This window comes from Pleurodeles waltl, chromosome 4_1 (genome assembly GCF_031143425.1).
Source record: "Pleurodeles waltl isolate 20211129_DDA chromosome 4_1, aPleWal1.hap1.20221129, whole genome shotgun sequence".
Classification (NCBI taxonomy): Eukaryota; Metazoa; Chordata; class Amphibia; order Caudata; family Salamandridae; genus Pleurodeles; species Pleurodeles waltl.
In genome coordinates, this window is record NC_090442.1 from 45,442,272 (window position 1) to 45,457,206 (window position 14,935).

At 43.7% G+C, this 14,935-nt stretch overlaps 1 pseudogene; it reads left to right on the forward strand.

Annotated features, from left to right (window-relative positions):
* Positions 1-1,780: 1,780 nt before the first annotated feature.
* Positions 1,781-14,935, forward strand: part of LOC138287355 (zinc finger protein 268-like) — a 72,517-nt pseudogene continuing 59,362 nt past the window's right edge.

Sequence of the window (14,935 nt, forward strand, 5' to 3'; positions counted from 1 at the left end):
GAGGTTAAGTGATTTGGTCAGAGGATGTTGAGCAGAGGTCAGGGGTCGAACCACAACGTTGTTTCAGCCCTTCACTTGAAATTAGATTCTTTGCATATAACTACCATACATATTATTGTGGAACTGTATATTCCTTTACTATAACAGACACATAAATTAGGGTTTTTCTAAGAGTACCTAAAATTATTAGAAAAAAACGCACAAAGTTTGTTAAGTTCTTTTACTTTATTTCTATTTTGATTTTACATATTTTTAGTATTAACAATACGTTTAAGGCTCTAATAACTTAAATTAATATTAATAATATAGCAATGAACATATCTACACACACACACACACACATGCATGTATGTGTGTACACATACATGTGCTAGGCAGTAGGTGGAATTAATATGCAAAATAATTTACATATATAGAAATAATTTTAAACAAGCTTTTGCAAAGCAATGGGTATGGTATATTTCAAACAAGTTAATTGTCATCTTTTGACAACAGAGCCCATGAGCAAAAACAAAAGAAAACATGACAAGAAACTAAGAAAAGATGACTTGGCAAAATAAACAAGGTTAGCTTTAAAAAAAAAAACTTTACAATATTGTGCCTGCTGGGCACATTTTTGCCAGTCGCAAGTCTTCTGTTTGCAGGGCACTCGAAGTTAAAAAACAAAAAACAAATAGTACCTCAATCACGTCGGGAACAGCGGACGGACACTAATTAAGTTGCATCAATTAGTGCTCGATCCCTGCTCCAACCAGAGAAACGGAAGTGATGCCAGGCATGCCTTGACAAATTACAAGGCTGTAAAGAAGAGTGCCACGTAAACCAACAAATGGTGAGCGACAGGCAGGAACCAAGCCCTGTACTGAACACAGCAGAGTCTTGCAAGCGAGACACATGCGCTAGCACATGCACTCACAGGGTCGACCCTAAAAAAGTTTACCTTTAGGGATGCAAAATAGAGGCACTCCCAATGTAACAAACTGCAATGTAACATGTACTCCCAATGTAGTTACCTCAATGTTGTGACTCCTGATGTAGTGTACTGCCAAATAACTAGTGATACTCCCATTTGCATGCATGAGCACTCTTGGGTAATCAGGTACTCATCCGCAAATCATCAGTAACAATCTTGTTTTGTGAAATAATCAGTCATGTTCAAATCATCCTCAAGTACTCAACAACAATCCCACCATGTGAGGTAATCAGGTAGTCATTTGCAAATCATCCTCAAATCATCAGGACTAGTTCCTACAGTTTTTTGATGACTTCAAGAGCTCGAGGATGTCTGATGATATGAGAATGATTTCTGAAGTAGTTGGATGATCATCCAAAATCATCCGGTTTGACCTGGGACAGCAGCTATGAGCAGAATGCCACTCATACTCCCTCTGAAATCAATGAAATGTCACACATTAGTAATCTGAAAACTTGAAACTATGCTACACATCTACAGTCCAGTGGGCACACACGCACGGACCGCTCCCACCGTCTCCCAGGGAAGACACTATTGATGCACAGCCCGCCCACGTGCGCAGGCTGCACCTAAACCTAGCAAAGGCGGCCTCGCGCTGACATGCGCAGACCAACCCCAGAGCCTGCCAAAGACACTACTCACATTGGCACTTCCGGGTGCCTGGAAGGCGTCTCTGCAAACTCACTCTGACTTGCGGAGACCCGTCCCAGTGCCTGCTAGGATTAGATACTACTCGCTCCGACATGCGCAGACCGACACCCCTTGACTCCAGCAAAGTTACTATTCACTGTAACATGCGCAGCCTCGTTTCACTCTCGCTCGGGTCGCTGGAAGTCACGAGACGCTAGTCACAGCGACGTACCCTGGCTCCGCGAATTACATCTCCAGCACCTGCATACTGGACCAGTAGGTCTCACTAAGACACTACTCACAATGACATGCGGACTCCGCCCCTTCACATCACCGACTCCTGAATACTATGCACGGAAGCCATTGGGACGCTACTCACAGTGACGCACGCGGACTCCGCCAACTTTGAACCCGGTAGGAAGAGGGTGGGCCGTGCTTGGGCAGCATCTACTCTGAATCCGGCCCACGGGTCACCATCCGAGTGGTTGCATACGATAATCCTTGGCAGAGAGCTGGATGAAGGTCAAATACCTATTTAAACCGCTGTGGAAATCGTCGAACTAGTTACAAGCTTCAAATAAAGGGCCGACTGTTGAGGGCCTGGCTCTGGACCCTATGATGTGAGAGGAGAGGCCTGGGCCCTTTGTAACCTTTACCGAGAAGCCTGAGCTCAACCTATAGGCCTGAACCCCTTGTGACAAAGAAGCTTGAAGTCCTTTTATCTTACAAAGGAGAGGTCTGTACTCTTTACAGTTCGGGGAGGACAGCCCCGACCTACTTAAAACCTACAGAGGAGGAGCCTGGCCGTTTAACCTATAAGGGGTAGGCCTGCACTCTTTGAGAGACCTGATCACCTTATAACCCATAGTGGGTAGGCCTGGACTCCCTACAATTTACAGAAGAGAGGCCTGTACACCTTAAAATATATAGGAGAGCAGACTGACACCTTGTAACCTGTAATGGAGAGGCCTGAACCCTTTAACCTCTGCAATCCTAGCAACACACAAGGGAAAGGCCTGTGCTATTTAGCGTACAGTGAATCTGTGTGGACCCCTTACAGCCTACAGTGAAATGCCTGGATTTATAATCCAAAGCAAAGAAGTCTGGAGCCCTTATCTAGCCTGCAGTAGAAAGACCTGGACTTCTTATGACCTCCAGTGAAGGCGTCTCGGGCCCTTAAAGCCTGCACTGGAAAGGCCTGGACTTTTTATAACCTACAGTGAAGAAGTCTGGACCCCTCACATCCTGCAGTGGAATAGCCTGGGCTCCTTATAATCAACAGGGAATATGTCTGGGCCCATGACACCCTACAGGAGAAAGGCATGAGCTCCTTATAACCTACAATGAAGAAGTCTAGATTCTTTATAACATATAGGGAGAGCACTGGACTTCTTGCTACCTGACGGGAAGAGGCATAAACTCCTTATACTTCGGCAGAAGAAAGGGCGGGCTCCTTATAACACACACCGTAAAAAAATGGACTCTTTATAATCTGTAGAGGGGAGGCCCTAACTCTTTATAACCCTCAACGATGAGACCTGAATTCCACATGAACTGCAGAGTTGACACTGGGATTTGAATGGTGAAAGTTTTTCTATTCCCTTCATAATATATTTCTTGTGTAATTGTGCTTTAGCTATGAGCCATCTCTTCATCCCGGCTCTTGTCTTGTCTAATTTCCTATGCCTATTATGGTATGGTATGTGAGTGGCATTTGTGTATGTCACAGTCTGCTGTTAGAGTAGCATTGGTTGTCCAGATTTCTTTGCACACGTTTCTGAGGATCTCAGGCACCTTTACTACAGACATATTCCCACAGGCTTGTTCAATCTATGCACTCTGGATAATGAACAACATTCCACCTTCCACCAGAATCACTGCAACTGTGCTCCAGTTTAGGAAACAGCTCAAAGAACATATAAAAAAAAAAAAACCAGCACAACCTTTCCTACGTTTAAAAACTTTAATACTGAAAAATTATTTAAAAAAATACACAAAGACTTAAAAGAAAAAGAATACAGCACAACAAAGGAGAAGTCCGCTACCCTTCTAATCTCTTGTTGACTGTATTATTGTGTTTCGCTCTTTAGAACATTCTTCTGGCTTTTGGCTAGGTTCACTGTCTGCAAATACCACTAATATGCTCTGCTATGTGCACATACAAATACATGTCAGTCTGTGTTTTAACATCATAAATTTATTAAGCACAGTTACTGAGCAATTAGTGGCTAATGCATGTAATTCCTGCCTTTGGTTTTTGTAATCTGTGCAACTGGCACAGCATAGTTTAGGTTAATTGAGTAGGAGCCACCCTCATGCACAAAGAATTGTAAAAGAAAAAAAAAAGACAGCAGACATTTTCCAGCTGTGCACCCAGGATCTGGAATAATAGTGCTGTGTCCTTCAGGGGTACCTCGAGGCTGTGTCACTTTAGGAAAGAGTAAAAGACTTGTCTCTTTAAAGTACACTAGATTACAATGCATTGACCATCGACAAACCAGCTTCTACTCATCTTATTTGTTGGTTTTATGCTTGTCTTTGACCCTGCACAGCACTCCACTGCCCTTTGGCGAGGCTTGTGCTAAAGAAATACCAGATACCTACTCACATTAATTACCCTTTGTGTGTCCGTCAGTCAGCAGACCCCAACTCTGGTTACTATGACAGACATAGATGAAACTTTTCTAGTTGGCCTTCATGATAACCTTATATAAACAATAGTAGTGCATAAAATTAATATATCAACTAAAACACATGCAAATAATAAAAAATATATATTTTTGATCACTATATTATTGAAAACGATATTAAAAACATCAATGTTATTTAACTGGTTCGGAATGGAGTTTGGCTCCATGCCTTTCTCTGAACCAGTACTCTTGTGCTGAAGACAGCTCCAGGCCATTCTCGTACCTGAGACAGGAAATCCCTCTGGTGTGAATACCAGTGGGATTTCCTCTTTATAGGGTCGAGCCTGAGAGTGCATGCGCCTGTCTGTCGCTCACCATTTGTTGGCTTGTGTGACACTCTTCTTTACAGCCTCGTAATTCATCCACTTCAGGCCAGGCATCATTTCCGTTCCTCTCTGTGGCGCAGGGACCAAGCACTGATTGATTAAACTTAATCAGTGCCCATCCGCTGCTCCCAAAGTGATCGAGGTACTATTTTGTTCTTGTTAACTTCTGGTGCCCTGCAAATAGAAGGCTTGTGACTGTCAAAAACGTGCCCAGCAGGACAAACAAAATTGCAAAGTTTTCTTTTTTATAGCTAACGTTCTTTTATTTTGCCAAGTCTTATTTTCTCACTTTCCACTTGTGTTTAATTTATTGTTTGCTCATGGGTGCTTTTGTCAAAAGGTTATCTTGTTCAAAATATTGCAATGTGATGTTGTTTCTTTCTTATGTGTAATTTATGAAATGATGCGTTAACACATAGTCATACAGTACACCCTAATCTGCCCCACTCCAGTCCAGCCACTCAGCCCAACCCTGCCCATCCCACTCCAGTCCTCCAAACCCACTCCATTTCGCCCCTTGCTAGTCCAAACCAGTCCACACCACTCCAAAACAACCTGTCCCACTCCAGTTTAAAAGAATCTGCCCCACTTCAATCCAAAACAATATGCCCCAATCCAAAACAATCTGCCCCACTCCAATACACCCCAATCTAAAACTGTCTGTCCCTTAGCTATCTACTGCACTCCAATCCAAAACAATCTGCTCCACTCCAATCTGCCCCACTGCAATCCAAAACAAATTGCCACGCTCCAATCCAAAACAATCTGCCCCACTCCAGTCCACCTCATTCCAATCTGCCCCACTTTAATCCAAAACAATCTGTCCCACTTGAATCCGCCCCTCTCCAAACCCATCTGTGCCACTCTAGTCCGCCCCACTCCAATGTGTCCCACTCCAATCCAAAACAGTATGCCCCACTCCAATCCACCTCACCCAGTCCAGTTCATCCCACTCAAATCCACCACACTCCCATCCAGTCCACCCAAAACAAACCCAATTCACCCTAATACAATCTACCCCACTCCAATCTAAAACAATCTGCCCCACTCTAGTCTGCCCACACCAATTGAAAGCAATCTGCCCCACTCCAATCTGCCCCGTGTTTGGAGAGGTACTCTACTCCTCCTACTTCATGACATGCTAACAAATTAACTTCACAACACTCTACTCCCCCACTCCACTAACTTTTAGCCATTCTTTACAACAGCCACACTGGTGTACAACATGACAAAACACATTGCCAAAGGTAGTAGCTCTTGTGTAGGCAAGACGTATTGGCTTTGCCAAAGCTTCTTTTATTGCAGCCTCGAGAGTTGTGAAAGAGCTTTCCCAGCAGCCCTAGGCATTTTATTTTTCAGTATGTAATGACGATCAGCACGCATGGTGCTGACATCAATACATTGAAAGTGAAAGTGAAATGAGCCGATCAGCTCATGTCATTTTCACAGCATTGTTGCTCAGAGGCATAGCTCAGTCTGCTGAGCACTGATTCAGAAGGGGAGGGGGAATCATTGGAAAGGGGAGAATCTCCCCTCTTTATTGGTACCCTTCCCCAGTGGATCTCTATTTGGGGATCGCAGCAGGAGGGAGACCCCCAAGCAGGGATCTAGCCACCAGGGACTATTTTTGAGAGGGTGGAGCGGTTCCCTGGAAATGGGCTAGTGCTCTCCTCCTCCACCTCATCTACCAGACTCTTTCTGCTCCTCATTGTAGGTATATTGGGGTAATTACCTCCAGTCTGCCCCAGGGAGGGGCAGAAAGCCTTCTAGACACCAAGGATGGTTTTATTGGGCAAAACCGCGTGAGGACAGCCCACTCAGGCATAGGGCCGGGCCCCCACTCCACTCAAATCATCATCATCAGTCTTTTTACACCCCCCTCAGGGGCAAATAAGAGGTATTTTCCTCCAATCTGCCCCTGGCGGGAGCAGAAAGCACACTGGAACCCAGGGGGTAGTTTTGTAGGACAGAGCGCCCCTCTTGACAAGAGCTAGTGCCTCCTTCTTCTAATAAAGGTTTTCTATCTCTTCCTGGAGGTAGATTGGCGGTAATTACCTCTAATCTCCCCCCACAGAGGGGCAGAAACCCTAATAGAAACCAGGAATTATCTTTGTGTGCAGAAATGGGTGGCGACGGCTGCCCTGTCATCATGACGGCCCCAAATCGGATGTAACAGTCTTTCTGCACCCCCTTGGGGGCCGATAGGAGGTCTTTAGCTCCAGTTTCCCCCGGGGGAGTAGAAAGCCATCTAGACACCAGGGAGTTAGTCTTTTATTCCTGTCGGTGGTGGGGGCAGCTTGCCCAGACATTGAGCTGAGCTTCCCTATCCTAACTCCAAAATGATCAACAGTCTTTCTGCCCCTATCCTCCACTCCCCCACCCCCACAGGGTAGATAAATCTTTACCTCCAGTATGGTCCCCTAGGAAGGGCAGAAAGCCCACTTGACACCGGGATGTTTTATCTGCAACATTAAAAAAAGGGGTCAAAGGTGTTTAAACACAATCTGCCCCTCGCGGGTCAGAAATACTGTTGGACTCCCCTGTATGTCTAGTTTTCAGAAATGTCTGGGTTTTGTAGGTTTCACTGGGTAGCTGTTGAGTCCGGGCCCAAATACCACTGGTTCCCCAATTGCCTAATCAGGTCACGAAATGTTGATGTTTACAAATTGTGTTTTGGGCCCTTTCATGCCACGGACGCTATGCCCACCCACACAAGTGAGGTGCCATTTTTATTGGGAGACTTGGGGAAATACTGGGTGGTAGGAAATGCTTTAAGGTAAGAAAACCTGGAGAGAGCCACACAAGTCATCCTACCCTGCATTCCCCCAGGTGTCTAGTTTTCAAAAATTTGCATGTTCGCTAGGTTTCCCTAAGTGCCGGTTGAGCTAGGGCCAAAAATCTGCCGCTAAGTACATTGCAAAAAAAAAGGTCAGGTTTCAGTAGAAAAATTTGTTGTATCCATGTTGTGTGTTCCTGTCCTGGCCTTTCCTGTTACGGGTACTAGCCCTACCCACATAAGTGAGGTACCATTTTTATCTGGAGACTTGGGGGAATGGTAGGTGATAGATTAGTTGCTCCCTGCAGATTTCAGAATATCCTATCAAAGAAGTTAGAGGAAAATCTGTTTGTTTTAGTCAAAGTTTTAGATTTGTAAGGGATTCTGGGGAGAAAAACCTGGTTGGAGCCACACAAGTCACCCATCCCTGGATTCGACAAGGTGTCTAGTTATAAAAAATGTGCAGGTTCGCTAGGTTTCCCTAGGTATTGGCTGAGGTAGGGCCCAAAATCCACAGGTAGGCACTATGCAAAAAAGGAAAAGTGGAAAAATGTGATGTGTCCATGTTGCGTTTTGGGTCCTATCTTATCTCGGGCACTAGGCTTACCCACACATGTGGTACCTTTTTTATTGGGAGATTGAGGGACACAGAATAGTAGAACAAGTGTTATTGCCTACCGTATTTTTTTGCATTTGTGTCTTCCAAATGTAAGCCACTGTGTAAGAGAGAAGACATTTTGAGAAATGCCTTCTAATTCACATGCTAGTATGGGTATCCTCAAATTCTGAGATGTACAAATTATTACTGCTTCTAAACTCCATATCTTGTGACTATTTCAGAAATACATAGGTTTCCTTGCTACCTATTCTTCACTCTATATTTTACCATATAAATTGCTCTATACACAATGAAAAACTATCACAAGGTGTAGCTCAGTTATTGGCTCTGGGTACCTCGAGTTCTTAGAAAACCCATAAACTCTATATATCCCCACAACCAGAAGGGTCTAGCAAATGTCATGATATATTGCTTTTGTAAATCTGCCATTGTGACGTGAAGTTATAAATGAAAACTTTGTCATAAATCAACATTTTTTCCTACAAATTTTCAATATTTATTTTATTTTATTTCTGCAGTTAATTTCTTTGGGAAAACCTTGAGGCGTCTTCACAGATGACCTCTTGCTGAATTCAGAATTTTGTCTACTTTTCAGGAAGGAAAATTAGGCTACTTCTTTGAAAAATGCCAAAGCCTTGGTTAAAAAAAATAAGATTTGTGATTCAGCTCTGCGTGTTCTTGAAAGCTGGGAAAATGGTGACTTCAGCACAGGAAAAATTCTGTTGATACCTCTTTAGGGAAAAACCAGACACTTTTTTGTAGAGCACTTTTTCCCTTTTTTTTCTCGAAAAACACTCAAAATGTAGCTATATTTCCCTATTTTCTCAGTCCGTTCCAGGGTCATCCACAATGTGGAAAAGTTATGGAGGCCCAGGTTCGAACTACCCCCAATTGCCAAAAAAAGGGCTCAGCACTGTGGGGAAAAGGCCTAATAGTGAAAGGGTTAAAATAGTAATAGTACTTACCTGAAAAAACAATATTCTTGTCAAAAATATTTGTGCATCAAAAAATTATTTTTGATATTTCTGGCACCTGATATTTTTTAATTGATATTTTGTTGAGACACCCTGCTGGAGTGCCTTGTGTGGATGCCGCAAACTTTTCTTACCCCCCATTGCCCTGCAAACCTCAAGCTTTGGCTAAAACACAAATTTTCCTCACATCTCCGAAAAGTAATGTTGTGGATTCAGTGGGCAGCCACAAATTTCCTACCACCTAGCATTCCTCCCCATCGCCTTATAAAAATGGTGCCTCACTTGTGTGGGTGGGCCTAACGCCAAGGAGAGGGAAAGGTACAAATCACAACATGAACAGAACACATTTTTCTAGTCGAATCTCATTTGTGTTAGGCAACTTGGCTAGCTGTGGGCCCTAGCTCAGCTGGCACCCAGGGAACCCTACCAAATCTACACTTATCTGGAAACCAGAGGCCCAAGGGAGTCCAGGGTGGTGTGCCTCATGTGGATTCCACACTGTTTCTACACCACAATACCGCAGCTATGCCTATCACTGATATTTCCATGTAGCACTTTATTAACGTTTGTATTGCTGTCTGTTGCCCCTCCCCTCCAACACACACCCTCTCCCACACAAGTGACATACCGTTGTTAGCGGGAGACATGTGGGAACGATGGGTAAGTTCCCCGGCTGTCTAGTTTCTAAAGTGTTTTGGGTTTGGTGGGTTTTCCTCAGTAGCAGCCGATCACAGTCTCAAAGTTCTCAGGTATCCACATTAGAAAGAAAGTGTTGGTCTTGAGTGGGAAAATTGATTGTTCATGTTGCATTTTTTTTGCCCTTTCCTGTCATGGGCACTTGGCTCGCCCACACACATTGGGTTTCATTTTTATGTGGATACATGTGGGAAATGGGTGGTTGGAAATGTGTGGATCGCCACTGATACCAGAACTTTCTCTCAGAAAATGTAAAGAAAATGCATGACCTTAGCCACTTTAGCAAAGTTTGAAGTCTGCAGAGCATTGTGGGAAAGTGAGTTTAGATCAATGCAAGCTACACCAACCTGGACATGTGCAGGTGCTCAGTTATAAAAAAAAATGTGAGGGGTTGTTATTGTTCCTTCAGAGTCTGGCCACTACTGAAGTACAGACTTACACCAGTTGGTTTTGGCACCTCCAGAACGTTCTAGCTTCAAGGAACAAATACTAATAACAGTATCAGAATATTGAACCTGTGACTTCTGGAAGTGAACCGCAAAGCCACCTCAAGGCATCAAACACTTTGTGGGCCACTTACACATCTTTCAAGCACCACACACAGTTACTTTCATACCACCAGCCACAGGCCCTACCAAACATAGCAGAACACTGGCATCAGTATCACGCCACCACCAAAAGCAAATCTCTATGCACGTATGGCCAGACATGTTGCCGGTTGGTGTTTTAGCATGCTTCACAACATCCCAAATGAAAAGAAACCTAGACTTAAGATTTTACTACCTGCCAACTATCTCCCTCCCTTGATGTCCTGTGCAATACTTAACATGTGCCAACTGAACCTTTATTAACTCTCCCATATGCGCCACGTGACATGTCTTTCATGTACCTTTAGCTCTACTCCTTTGTCACCGCAAGGGCTACACAATTCATAATCGCTTTGCAATAGGATAGCTAGTTTCTTTAAGAACAAAACTATCAAAATCCATAACGGGTTCCAGGACCCCCCCACATCTGTCGAGAGATCGGGATCTAGATCTCTACACAGCGCAGCCTGAGCAGCCCATCCTAGAATAGGATGCTCCGTTTCCTTCAGAACAAATTAAGGTCCTTTTATCAAGGACTCATTCAGGATCCCCCGCTGACCCCTTGTCCCCCTAGGGTGCTACAGCGGATTGGTGCCTCGATGTCAGGGCCTTTGGAAAAGCTGTATGCCGGGGTGCTGGAAACGGGAACTTATCCTCCAGAATGGAAAGAAACAATCATTGTCCCCTTAAAGAAAAAAACGGACGGTGACTCAGAAGACCTTAAGAATCTGCGCCCTATTGCGCTCCTACCCACTCTAGCTAAAATTATGGAGAAACATTTAAAACAAGAGCTCACCTCGTTCCTGACTACTTATGGCTGTCTGGATGGCTCCCAACATGGGTTCCGGAAACATCACAGCACGGAAACTGCCCTGTTGGCAACCACTGAGACAATTAGAAAACAGGTAGTTACGGGAGAGAGTGCAATTTTGATATTGCTGGATTTGTCAGCTGCTTTTGACACCATCTCGCCAGTCAGATTATCTGACTGTCTTTATGAGGTCGGAGTGAGAGGACCAGCCTTAAACTTGCTTTCATCTTTTTTTTCAGAATAGATCATTTGTAGTTAAAAGTGGGGACTACACCTCGGACCCTTTTCAGCTCCCTTGTGTAGTTCCTCAGGGATCCTCCCTTAGTCCAACTTTGTTTAATTTGTATGTTGCACCTTTGGCAGAACTAGTGCAATCCTTTGGATTCCAGGTATCTTCCTATGCAGATGATACACAAATCATTGTTTCCTTTGAATACTGCTAAACAACTTCAGGCCTGCATGCTTGAGGTTAAGAACTGGATGGAGAGGAATTAGCTTAAAAAGAATGGAGACAAGACTGAGGATATAGACTTTGGGCCTAAATCATCTGTTTGAGACGCTAATTGGTTGCCGGAGCCGTGCGGGACACTTCCGGTCCCCTCAGCCACAGTGAAAAATCTGGATTATTAAAATGCTCAAGAAAATCCTCCCTTTCATACCTCAGGATTTGAGAGTAAAAGTAGTAGTAGCCCTGATTGGATCGAGACTGGACTACTGCAATTCTCTTTTTTTTTAACATTAATCAATCTACAATTGATCTAGAATCATAGTGCGCATTTGGTTCTGGGTCTAGATAAGTATGCATCGGCCAAAGACAGCCTGCATAAACTTAATTGGCTACCGATTAGGAAGCGGATTCTTTTCAAAGCATTGTGCTTGGTTCATAAGTCTCTTTACTTACAGGCTCCTCCATCTCCTCTTCCTTTCATTATGTGGTACATAGCTGGGAGGATGCTCTTCTCAGCTGATCGGAAGTTAGCTTATGTCTTTAGGACCAAAAAAGTGAAATGGGGGGGATCAAGCTTTTTTTACAGTGGCGGCCAAATTATGGAATACTTTACTTTTGAAAATTAGGAACATTCCTTCCCTTCAGCTATTTCAAAAACAACTGAAAACCTGACTATTTCAAGCCTAATCATAGACAGATCGCAGTATTATGGTCTCATTTCCTCCGCATAGAGCTTTGATACCTCTGGTCGAAATGCGCTCTATCAAATACTAGATAAATTAATTTAGCGCACTTGCTGTGCTAAATCCAGCTCATTCTGGTTTGTGGATGTGATTTTGGAGATGTTCGAGGATGCTTCAGGGCCTAGATTCTTCGACCTGAGTGAGCATATATACCTTTGAACCTATGGTAAATATTCTGGGGAAGGCCATCATAAGTTCCCTAGAGAGCACAACCAAATCTACTAAGGACATTAGTTGTTGGCACATAGGCTACCGAATAGGAAGCGGATTCTTTTCAAAGCATTGTGCTTGGTTCATAAGTCTCTTTACTTACAGGCTCCTCCATCTCCTCTTCCTTTCATTACATGGTACATAGCTGGGGGGATGCTCCGCTGAGCTGATCGGAAGTTAGCTTATGTCTTTAGGACCAAAAAAGTGAAATGGGGGGGATCGAGCTTTTTTCACAGTGGCGGCCAAATTATGGAATACTTTACCTTTGAAAATTAGGAACATTCCTTCCCTTCAGCTATTTCAAAAACAACTGAAAACCTGGCTATTTCAAGCCTAATCATAGACAGATCGCAGTATTATGGTCTCATTTCCTCCTCATAGTGCTTTGATACCTCTGGTCGAAATGCGCTCTATCAAATACTAGATAAATTAATTTAGCGCACTTGCTGTGCTAAATCCAGCTCATTCTGGTTTGTGGATGTGATTTTGGAGATGTTCGAGGATGCTTCAGGGCCTAGATTCTTCGACCTGAGTGAGCATATATACACCTTTGAACCTAAGGTAAATATTCTGGGGAAGGCCATCATAAGTTCCCTTAGAGAGCACAACCAAATCTACTAAGGACATTAGTTGTTGGCACATAGGATACTCTTTGACAACGTGGCCTATGTTGCGCCCACCATTATGTTGCAGTGCGGTGACTGTAATGCACTTGTCTACCACTTTCTGCCAGCAGATAAAGGTGTCAAGCAGGCCATAAGTAACTCCAAGATTTTCTAAGCTAGAGGAAACTATTTAAAAGGTTGCTAAATGAAGTAGCAACCCATGGAAGGTATGAAACCCTGCACAGCCATTTAAAGGTATATACTAGGGCAGCTCCACCTCAGTCAGTTTCCCAAACTTCACTTTTCTATTGTACATCGTAAAGCAAATTGGAAAATATAGGCCTGGCAGAGATGAGCACTGGGGACAGTTATACCAACTCTCCTGCCTCTTTCTTTGCTTAGAGCAGTCTCTGCAATGACAATATAGTTGGGTCTTTCTCTCTGTTGCAGGAACACAGTCACCAAAGGGCCGATCTTGCAGCCGCACAGTGTCTTCCACAGCAGATGAAATAGTGGTACTGAAAGTCAAGGATGGACATCAGTCTTCCTGTGGGGGCTGACTGTAAACAGCATGTGCAGTATATGTTGCAAACTGAGATAAACTCTGTAAACCGCTTCTTATACCGGTGCAAGTTTTACTACTTGAGTTTTAAGGCTGAAGTACCTGGTCGTTCTTATCCACCCCAAAGTACTTGTTATAATCAAGTATACAGGTGGGCCTGTAAACTTCATCCAAATTTCCCCAAACTGTGACTGGGGAAGAGCGCACATCATGGACTGTAATAAAAAAGGATGGATGCACGGAATGCCCATGCACCACCCATGGAGCGCCTTCTTGATGCAAAGTAACGCAAGGGAGCAAAATTTGTTCTGTTATCTTTTTTTTTTTTTTTTTAACAAAGTAATGCAAATAGCTATTTGTGTTACTTTGTGAAATCCCAACAAGGATTTTGCATTGGTATGCCTGAAAAAACTCACACACGATGCAAAATCTTTGAAAGTTTTGCTCTTATTTATTTTAGTGAATTTTAGTGAAATTAAAGGCGACACCTAAAAAGTAGCCCACATTTTAACATAGGGGCAATTTTGAATTTGAAAAAGATGTAGAGGTGTTTTGTACGGTATAGAAGACTGCATGAACTTCTGCTTTCTGCAGGCAATGTTTGTGGTAATTTCACGAAGATCAACGCTAACCACATGCCCATTGCACTCCCTTGTGCTCCAGTGAATTAGGGCCATTTCTTTTCCACTGGGTAGCACAATTACGCCCCCCTCAGAAGACAACATACATTTTTCAAAAAGTCTATAGCCCACCAGGGGTGAGGGGGTGGCCCATGTCTCAGGAGGGCCAAACGACATGTGACTGCTATTTTGTTTTCCCCATGGGGCACCATTGTGCCCTTTTTAGGGGTGCAATCATACACAGCAAAAACATACATTTGCATAAAATATATTTGGTCCCCAGGAGATTAGGCCCATATGCCATGGCGGCTGACTACTCCCCCAGAAAACAGAAATTTCCCTGGTGTCTCCTGGTTCCTTCACATGGGTTGTGGCACATCCACGATCTTATAGAAGGGAATTATTTGAGAAAGGCATCTGTGGTAGAGGAGACTTAAAACTGGGGAGGCCTCCCAGAGCTGATAATCCCACCAGATGCGAAGAGGAACACTGTCTTGACAGGGTTTGGTATCTCCTCGAGGTGAGGAAATATTGGGAATTACATGTTTCTGGGGAATAACATGTGGAATTCGGTGTTTCCACTCTGATTTTTGTCTTTGCACAGCATTTCATGTGGAGAGTTGGTCTGATCTTCATGTGAACCACACCCACTTTGCCAGCTGATT